The sequence below is a fragment of the Bos indicus genome, chromosome 12, assembly GCF_029378745.1.
Source record: "Bos indicus isolate NIAB-ARS_2022 breed Sahiwal x Tharparkar chromosome 12, NIAB-ARS_B.indTharparkar_mat_pri_1.0, whole genome shotgun sequence".
Classification (NCBI taxonomy): domain Eukaryota; kingdom Metazoa; phylum Chordata; class Mammalia; order Artiodactyla; family Bovidae; genus Bos; species Bos indicus.
The window spans coordinates 62,404,816-62,415,250 of NC_091771.1; the positions used below are offsets into that span (position 1 = coordinate 62,404,816).

Consider the following 10,435-nt stretch of genomic DNA (forward strand, 5'->3'; position numbering starts at 1 on the left):
AGACATTACTTTGCTAACAAAGATCCATCTAGTCAAGGCTATGGTTTTTCCTGTGGTCATGTATGGATGTGAGAGTTGGACTGTGAAGAAGGCTGAGCACCGAAGAATTGGTGTTTTTGAGCTGTGATGTTGGAGAAGACTCTTGAGAGTCCCTTGGACTGCAAGGAGATCCAACCAGTCCATTCTGAAGGAGATCAGCCCTGGGATTTCTTTGGAAGGAATGATGCTAAAGCTGAAACTCCAGTACTTTGGCCACCTCATGTGAAGAGTTGACTCATTGGAAAAACTCTGATGCTGGGAGGGATTGGGGGCAGGAGGAGAAGGGGACGACAGAGGATGAGATGGCTGGATGGCATCACTGACTCGATGGACGTGACTCTGAGTGAACTCTGGGAGTTGGTGATGGACAGGGAGGCCTGGCGTGCTGGGATTCATGGGGTCTCAAAGAGTTGGACACAACTGAGCAACTGAACTGAACTGAATGGGACCGGACACCACTTTTTTGGGGTGTTGAATTTGAAGCCAATTTTTTCACTATCCCTTTTCATCATCATCAAGACTCTTTAGTTCCTCTTTGTTTTCTCCCATTAGAGTGGTACCATTTGCATTTCTGAAGTTGTTGATATTTCTCCTGACAATCTTGATTCCAGCTTGTGATTCACTCAGCCTGGCATTTCACATGATGTACTCTGCATATAAGATAAGCAAGCAGGGTGACAATATACAGCCTTAATGTACTCCTTTACCAATTTCAAACCAGTCTGTTGTTTCATTTCTGGTTCATTTCTGGTTCTAATCATTGTTTCTTGACTTGCATACAGGTTTCTCGTGAGACATATAAGTCCCAGAATATTTATTATTAATGTAATCTTTTCACATCAATATTAATTTCTGCTTCCCAGATATATACTGTTTCTATTTTTACTTCTTAAAGTTGCCTGGGTTTCATCAAATGGCTATATTTCTGGTAGGAAATGTCTATAGCTTCAAATTGTTTTAAGTTTTTCTTTGGGAGATTGGAAACATCTTTATTTTACCTTCATTTTTAAAGTTATTTTCACTGATTATAGACTCAAACAGTACTGTTTTACTCTGGTGCAGTTTTGAAAATGCCCTAGGAAAACAGCTATACAAGTGTGGGTCACAATTCATAATCTTTCCTTCTCTCAAGGAAGCTCTTCATTCTGGCTGATTGCAGTCCAACACCTTGTACACTTGTTTTTACTATTTCCTACAGATATAATGGGGGAGAAGTTAGTCTGATACCCACTACTCTGTTACAATCAGATTCAGAGGGATTCAACCTTTAACTCTAATTCATCTGAAGGATTTTACCCATTATTTGGAACTTTGAAAACTCTATCAAAATGGACCATTTTTGTTCTCAATAAAAAAATTGTTCTTTAAACTGAGAGAAACAGACAGAAGTTCCTCCTCAATGAATGATTCAAAACTATGACTTTAATGTTTTTAAACACCCATAAAATTTTTTCTAGAATTTGTCTGTTGTTGAAGTGTTTTATAAAAGTAATATTTAGCTTTTTGATTAAATTCTATCCAAAATGCCAAAGAAAAGCTATACCAAAAGTGTAGACATAGGAAAACAAACAGTTTAATAAATTAACTAGTATATTAATTGGAGAAGGCAGTGGCACCCCCCTCCAGTACTCTTGCCTGGCAAAGCCCATGGACGGAGGAGCCTGGTGGGCTGCAGTCCGTGGGGTTGCTAAGATTCGGACACGACTGAGCAACTTCATTTTCACTTTTCACTTTCATGCATTGGAGAAGGAAATGGCAACCCACTCCAGTATTCTTGCCTGGAGAATCCCAGGGATGGGGGAGCCTGGTGGGCTGCCGTCTATGGGATCACACAGAGTCGGACACGACTGAAGTGACTTAGCAGCAGTATATTAATTACTTTGTTAACCTTAATCATTCCCTGATCTTTCTTCTACAGTTGGTTTAAATTACTATTTGAGGATGTTTTCTTGAGAACAGATAGTTTCGTCATATTATAATGATAAAACACTTCTGTATAATATGTGAAATAAACCATCACCATCATACATTATTAAGGGTTTAGAATAATACATAACTTCAACCTCCCAATGTTTCATGTGATGGAGTCTTAGATACATATATAGTCTTTTGTCTTGTCTCTGTTCCCTAGATCATAAATTAGACATAGTGATTTTCATTCTTGAAATTTCAAATATGCTTAGGTCACATACGGTTCCGAATGTCACTGAGGTTTTAAAGATTCTTGGTCTCTTCAGGGGTTGTCTAATTTCTTTTATGTTATTGTACTCATCTCCCCTACTGCCACAGCCATATCTCCACCACCACTGCTAATAGCCAAGAAACAGCTTTAATGTTAAATAAAATATGAAGTATTTCATTTTATATTGTCTTTTATTCTATTTCCTTCAAGTATTCAGTTTTTCATCTCTACATTGTATTACATTGTCAATTTTCAGAATGTAAAATTGTAATATTTCTTGTACCAAAATGTCTTTGATTCCTCCTGAAAATTTAACTAATATGAGTGCGTGAAGTATTGTACCTGGTATTTCAGTATGTTAGAATCTCCTTTGTGAAAATTGTACATTTAGATTTCACATTATGTATAAATACTTTCACACTCTGCAGTCAATATATATTATATGCTTGAAAAATGAAGCATTAATATGCATATAGATTCTTCACTCCATTCTTGATGTTGTCTGTGGGGACCATTGTCAATTATAATCTACCAAAGGGTCAATCTGAAGGTCATATTTATCTCCTAATGTTTTGAATATTTTGGAATAATCTAATTTATATTTGTAAGTTACATTTCTACTGAGAAATAAAACAATATTTCTTAGAATGAGATAATTTTAAAAAACTGTTTTTGATTCATTTTCAAAATTACTATGCATATGTAGATAAATATTATACTTATGAAAATATGTACACATACATAGATATAAATTAAAAACTTCAGGTTTTCTTTTCATATATACACAACACACAGACAAATGCACATCTGCACATAAAACTTGCCTGTGTGATAAATAATTCTGTGTGAGAAATAGTTAAATATTTCAAACATGATGAAGAAAACATTATCATTTTATAAAACATATAAGTGATGTTATCATCACTTTTAAGTATCCTTTTAAGCAGCAACAATGACAACATAAATAATGTTGTCAGAGGCCTTTATTTTAAAAGGAATCATTGTAAGCAAGAACAAGTAACATTAGCCATATCTTTGTCATAAGCACTGGAAAAATTGTCCCTCAATGGGGAATTTCTAAGAATCGTCTCTTGTTTTTATTCTATAAGAACAATGTGTTGTCAGGCATTATTTATACTGGGGCAGAAACAGAGTGAGAAAAAAATATAGTGAAACATGAATTTACATTTATATAAAGGATATGTTTTAGAATTTTAAAGGGAACACAACCACAGTTCTATAGATCTGAGTATACTGTCATTCAACATTGAATCAATAGATTCAATGCTTCCTATTACTATGGGAATGTGGTTCTAAATAAATAGTAAATAATATAATAAAAGATAATAAATTTTATTTTTTATCCAAATTAAGTTGCACTCTTCTTACGACTAGAATAATGTAAGAATCCAGTAAGAATCAACCTTTTCCATTATTAAGGTTTTTGAATGATACACAACTTCAACCTCTGAATACTTCATGTGATGGAGCCTCTTACCTATTTATCTGTCCACACACATATAGTTATTTGTCTGGTCTCTGTTCCCTAGATATATGAGTTCACTTCAGTTCAGTTCAGTCACTCAGTCGTGTCTGACTCTTTGTGACTCCGTGGACTGCAGCATGTCAGAGCTTGCTCAAACTCATGTCAACTGAGTCAGTGATGCTATCCAAACATCTCATCCTCTGCTGCCCCCTTCTCCTCCTGCCTTCCATCGTTCCCAGCATCAGGGTCTTTTCCAAGGAGTCAGTTCTTCATATCAGGTGGCCAAAGTATTGGAGTTTCAGTTTCAACATCAGTCCTTCTGATGAATATTCAGGACTAATCTCCTTTAGGATGGACTGGTTGGATCTCCTTGCAGTCCAAGAGACTCTCAAGAGTCTCTTCAACACCACAGTTCAAAAGCATCAATTCTTCTGTGCTCCGCTTTCTTTATAGTCAAACTCACATGTCCATACATGACTACTGGAAAAACCATAGCTTGACTAGATGACCTTTGTTGGCAAATTAATGTCTCTGCTTTTTAATATGCTGTCTAGATTGGTCATAACTTCCCTTCCAAGGAGTAAGCGTCTTTTCACTTCATGGCTGCAGTCACCATCTGCAGTGATTTTGGAGCCCAGAAAAATAAAGTCAGCCACTATTTCCACTGTTTCCCATCTATTTGCCAGGAATTGCTGGGACTAGATGCCATGATCTTAGTTTTCTGAATGTTATGTTTTAAGCCAGCTTTTTCACACTCCTCTTTCATTTTCATCAAGAGGCTCTTTAGTTCTTCTTCACTTTCTGCCATGAGGGTGGTGTCATCTGCATATCTGAGGTTATTGATATTTCTCCCAGCAATCTTGATTCCAGCTTGTCACTTCATCCAGTCCAACATTTCTCACAGTGTACTCTGCATATAACTTAAATAAGCAGGGTGACAATATACAACCTTGATGTATTCCTTTCCTGATTTGGAACCAGTCTGTTGTTCCCTGTTCAGTTCTGACTGTTGTTTCTTGACCTGCTTACAGATTTCTCAAGAGTTAGGTCAGGCAGTCATCTTCTTATCTCTTTAAGAATTTTCCACAGTTTGTTGTGATCCACACAGTCAAAAGCTTTGGCATAATCAATAAAGCAGAAGTAGATGTTTTTTTCTGGAAATCTCTTGCTTTTTCAATTATCCAACATGAGTTAGGCATAGTGATTTTCATTCTTGAGGTTTCAAAGTTGGACACGACTTTGCAACTAAAAATAACATGTCATTTAATATTCACTATAAACCTAAACATTGCTCACATTTATATTTAACTTACAGATAAGTGAAGACGAGGTCTGAAAAGACTATAAAATAATCCAAAGGCCATAAAAAGATACACCACAAAACCAGTGCTTGAGCTCAGGCGTAGTGAATTTCACATTCTTATTAATCACTAGGGGGTAATAGTACCCACTAGATATATGGTGATAAATAGTCTGATGATAATATCTTTGTCAAGTAAGTAACAACACATAGAGGAAGCCAATGTCTTTCTGAAAAGGATTGTCTTCAATTCAGTGATGAATCATTTTCACACATATTAATTTGCAATGATTCAGTAAACATTTCTAGGAAACAAATGAAAAAAGTCACAATTGTAGAATCTTGTTTAATGAAGCAATTATGATGAAAATGTTTCAAATGAATCATAGTGAATGAAGCATTTGGTGATTTACAGAAATCTCTGGGTATTTAGTTAATGAACAGTATACATGGCCACTCGAGAAGGAAATGGCAACCCACTCCAGTATTCTTGCCTGAGAAATCTTATGGATAGAAGAGTAATGTGGGCTACAGTGCATGCAGTCACAAAGGATCGGACATGACTGAGGCAATTAAGCACACATGGCCACACGTGAACACCAGAGAGGGAATGCCACAGCTTAGAGATGATGATGTGTTATAGCAGGTAGGCTGATTATGCAAACAAGGATGCGCAAATGGTCAAGGCAGTGGAATAATCTAGGATAATAAGATATCATATGAAGGTGAAAGGGAGTAGTCTATAGAGCACCCCAAAACATGTCATTTGACATACTGATTATTTTAAAGTTTCTTATGAAACAGTCAGTGCAAAGAATCTTGCTCTCTCTGTCCCTGTGAAAACAGGAGATAAGCCTCAAATGAGAAAGCTATACTCACTGTACCAGGAGTTAGAAGACATCATTATCACCAGGAATAGGGAATTTAGGCTCAAAAAGGCTGTATAAACTTCGTACTCTTTCTAAACTTACTACCCTGATTCCAACTTCTTTGTTGTTTCAATTAATCACACATTGTGTGTTTTCCTAAAAGGTATAAAAGCTGCTTGCTTTTGTCACTTCTTTGAGTCTCATACGTTTATGAGAATTCTGCAAATACAATATTAAATTCTGTCCTATTTTAAGTCAATTTTATTATTAAACCAAAGAATCTAGAAGGGAGGAGAGAAAAAAATTACTGTCTCTACAAAGTCAACAGGGTCTCTGACAATATCAGATATGACATTGTCCTTTAAATGTTATAGAAAACCACATTTTATCATCATGGATTCAATATGGTGGGTTTCCTAGGTGGATCAGTTGTAACAAATCTGCCTGTCAATGCAGGAGACGCATATTTGGTCAGGAAGACCCCCTGGAGAAGGAAATGACAACCCATTCCAATATTCTGGCCTGGACAGAGGAGCCTGGTGGGGTACAGCCCATGGGGTCGCAAAAGAGTCTGACACAGCCTAGTGCCTAAACAGCAATGAATGGACAACATAATTGTCCATGCAAGCTTCATTTAATAAACACAAGTTTTCAATGCCTGGGCCCATTGGGTCTTTATTAGTTGAATATTAATATCTGGACAGTCTTCTCAGTTGGTCATCAATGAGAGACTAGATATTTCTAACACAGTTAAAATTCCCTGTGCTCTTGAATGTGAGCAACTTAGATGTCATGTGAGTGAGAATTGATGAAAAGCGATTACATCTTAATGTGTAGATCCTTGCTAATGATTGGAACATCTGCGACATTAAGTATTTGAATATACTGAAGATATACTGAAGCCTTCCTCAGTGATCAGTGCAAAGAAATAGAGGGAAAAAAATAGAATGGAACAGACTAGAGATCTCTTCAAGAAAATTAGAGATAACAAGGGAATGTTTCATGCAAAGATGGGCTGAATAAATGACAGAAATGGTATGGACCTAACAGAAGCAGAAGATATCAAGAAGATGTGGCAAAAAGACACAGAAGAACTGTACAAAAAAGATATTTATGACCCAGATGATAACGATGGTATGATCACTTACCTAGAACCAGACATCCTGGAATGTGAAGTCAAGTGGGCTTTAGGAAGTATCACTACAAACAAAGCTAGTGGAAGTGATGGAATTCCAGTTGAGCTATTTTAAATCCTGAAAGATGATGCTGTGAAAGTGATGCACTCAATATGCCAGCAAATTTGGAAAACTCAGCAGTGGTCACAGGACTGGAAAGGTCAGTTTTCATTCCAGTCCCAAATAATGGCAATGCCAAAGAATGTTCAAACTACCACACAATTGCACTCACCTCACAGGCTACTAAAGTAATGTTCAAAATTCTCCACACCAGGCTTCAACAAAACGTGAACTGTGAACTTCCAGATGTTCAGGCTGGTTTTAGAAAAGGCAGAGGAAACAGAGATCAAAATGCCAACATTGTTCAGTTGTGTCCAACTCTTTGCGACCCCATGGACTGCAGCACACCAGGCCTCCCTGTCCATCACCAACTGCCAGAGTCGACCCAAACACATGTCCACTGAGTTGGTGATGCCATTCAACCATCTCATCCTCTGTCGTCCCCTTCTTGATCTGCCTTCAGTCTTTACCAACATCAGGGTCTTATCAAATGAGTCATCTCTTTGCATCAGGTGGCCAAAGTATTGGAGTTTCAGCTTCAACATCAGCCCTTCCAATGAACACCCAGGACTGATTTCCTTTAGGATGGACTGGTTGGATCTCATTGCAGGCCAAGGGATTCACAAGAGTCTTCTCCAACACCACAGTTCAAAAGCATCAATTCTTCGGAGTTCAGCTTTCAGCTTTCTTTAGAGTACAACTCTCACATGCATACATGACTACTGGAAAAACCATAGCCTTGATTAGATGGATCTTTGTTGGCAAAGTAATGTCTCTGCTTTTGAATATGTTATCTAGGTTGGTCATAACTTTCCTTCCAAGGAGTAAGCGTCTTTTAACTTCATGGCTGCAGTCACCATCTGCAGTGATTTTGGAGCCCAAAACAATAAAGTCTCTCACTGTTTCCACTGTTTTCCCAACTATTTGCATGAAATTATGGGACTGGATGCCACGATCTTACTTTTCTGAATGTTGAGCTTTAAGTCAACTTTTTCACTCTCCTCCTTCACTTTCACTTTCATCAAGAGGCTCTTTAGTTCTTCACTTTCTGCCATGAGGGTGGTGTCATCTGCATATCTGAGGTTATTGATATTTCTCCCAGCAATCTTGACTCCAGTTTGTGCTTCCTCCAGCCCAGCATTTCTCATGATGTACTCTGCATATAAGTTAAATAAGCAGGGTGACAATATACAGCCTTGATGTACCCCTTTCCCTATTTAGAACCAGTCTGTTGTTCCATGTCCAGTTCTAACTGTTGCTTCCTGACCTGCATACAGATTTCTCAAGAGGCAGGTCAGGTGGTCTGGTATTCCCATCTCTTTCAGAATTTTCTACATTTTATTGTGATTCAGACAGGTCAGATAGTAAAGCATCTGCCTACAATGCAGGAGACCTGGGTTCAATCCTAGGTCAGGAAGATCCCCTGGAGAAGGAAATGGCAACCCACTCTAATACTCCTACCTGGAAAACCCCATGGACAGAAGACCCTGGTAGGCTACAGTTCATGTGTTTGCAAAGAGTCGGATGGCTTAGCAACCTCACTTTCATGCAGTCAAAGGCTTTGGTATAGTCAATAAATCAAAAACTGATGTTTGTCTGGAACTTTTTCGGTTTTTCAATGATCCAGTGGATGTTGGCAATTTGATCTCTGGTTCCTCTGCCTTTTCGAAAACCAGCTTGAACATCTGGAAGCTCACGGTTCACGTATTGTTAAAGCCTGGCATGGAGAATTTTGAGCATTACTTTACTAGCCTGTGAGATGAGTACAGTTGTGCAGTAGTTTGAACATTCTTTGGCACTGTCTTTCTTTGGGATTAGAATTAAAACTGACCTTTTCCTGTCCTGTGGCCACTGCTGAGTTTTATGGCTTGCTGGCATATTGAGTGCAACACTTTCACAGCATCATTTTTTTTTGGATTTGAAAAAGCTCAACTGGAATTCCATCACTTCCACTAGCTTTGTTCATAGTGATGTTTCATGAGGCCCACTTGGCTTCACATTCCAGGATGTCTGGCTCTAGGTGAGTGATCACACCATTGTAATTACCTGGGTCGTGAAGCTCTTTTTTGTACAGTTCTTCTGTGTCTTCTTGCCACCTCTTTTTAATATCTTCTGCTTCTGTTTTGTCCATACCATTTCTGTCCTTTTTATGCCCATCTTTGCACAGGAAAGAATTACTCTTTCCTGTACAAAGGAAAAAAAAAAAAACTATTCCCTTGGTATCTCTAATTTTCTTGCAGAGATCTCTAGTATTTCCCATTCTATTTTTTCCCTCTATTTCTTTACACTGATCACTGAGAAAGGCTTTCTTCTCTCCTTGCTATTCTTTGGAATTCTGCATTCAAATGTGTCTATCTTTCCTTTACTCCTTTGTTTTGGCTTCTCTCTCTCTTTTTTTTTTTTTTTTTTTTTACAGCTATTTGTAAGGCCTCTTCAGACAATCATTTTGCTTTTCTGCATTTCTTTTTCTTGGGGCTGGTCTTGATTCCTGTCTCCTGTACAATGTCACGAACCTCCATCCATAGTTCATCAGGCACTCTATCAGATCTAGTCCCTTAAATCTATTTCTCACTTCCACTGTATAATCGTAGGGATTTGATTTAGGTCATACCTGAATGGTCTAGTGGTTTTCCCTTCTTTCTTCAATTTAAATCTGAATTTGGCAATAATGAGTTTATGATCTGAGCCACAGTCAGCTCCCAGTCTTGTTTTTGCTGACTTTATCGAGCTTCTCCATCTTTTGCTGCAAAGAATATAATCAATTTGACTTCAATGCTGACCATCTGGTGAAGTCCACATGTAGAGTCTTCTCTTGGGTTGTTGGAAGAGGGTGTTTGCTATGACCAGCTGGTTCTCTTGGCAATACTCTATTAGCCTTTGCCCTACTTATTTTGTGAAAAAGAAAGTGAAGTCACTCAGTCATGTCCGACTTGTAGCAATTCCAACTGCAGCCTACCAAGGTCCTCTGTCCATAGGATTTTCCAGGCAAGAGTACTGGAGTGGGTTTCCATTTCCTTCTCCAGGGGATCTTCCCTACCCAGGGATCGAACCTGGGTCTCCTGCATTGTAGACAGACACTTTACCATCTGAGCCACCAGGGAAGTCCTTCATTCTGTGCTTCAAGGACAAATTTGCCTCTTACTCCAGGTGTTTCTTGACTTCCTACTTTTACATTCCAGTCCCCTATTATGAGAGGAAATTCTTTTTTGAGTGTTAGTTCTAGAAGGTCTTGTAGGTTTTCTTAGAACTTTTCAACTTCAGCTTCTTCAGCATTACTGATTGGGGCATAGACTTGGATTACCATGATATTGAATGGTTTGCTCA

General features: G+C 38.1%; 1 non-coding gene across 1 annotated transcript; it reads right to left on the minus strand.

The window, feature by feature from the left end:
• Positions 1-10,140: 10,140 nt before the first annotated feature.
• TRNAC-ACA (transfer RNA cysteine (anticodon ACA)) lies at positions 10,141-10,212 on the minus strand. The gene has a single exon. It is a non-coding gene; the product is annotated as a tRNA-Cys (tRNA).
• Positions 10,213-10,435: the final 223 nt, after the last annotated feature.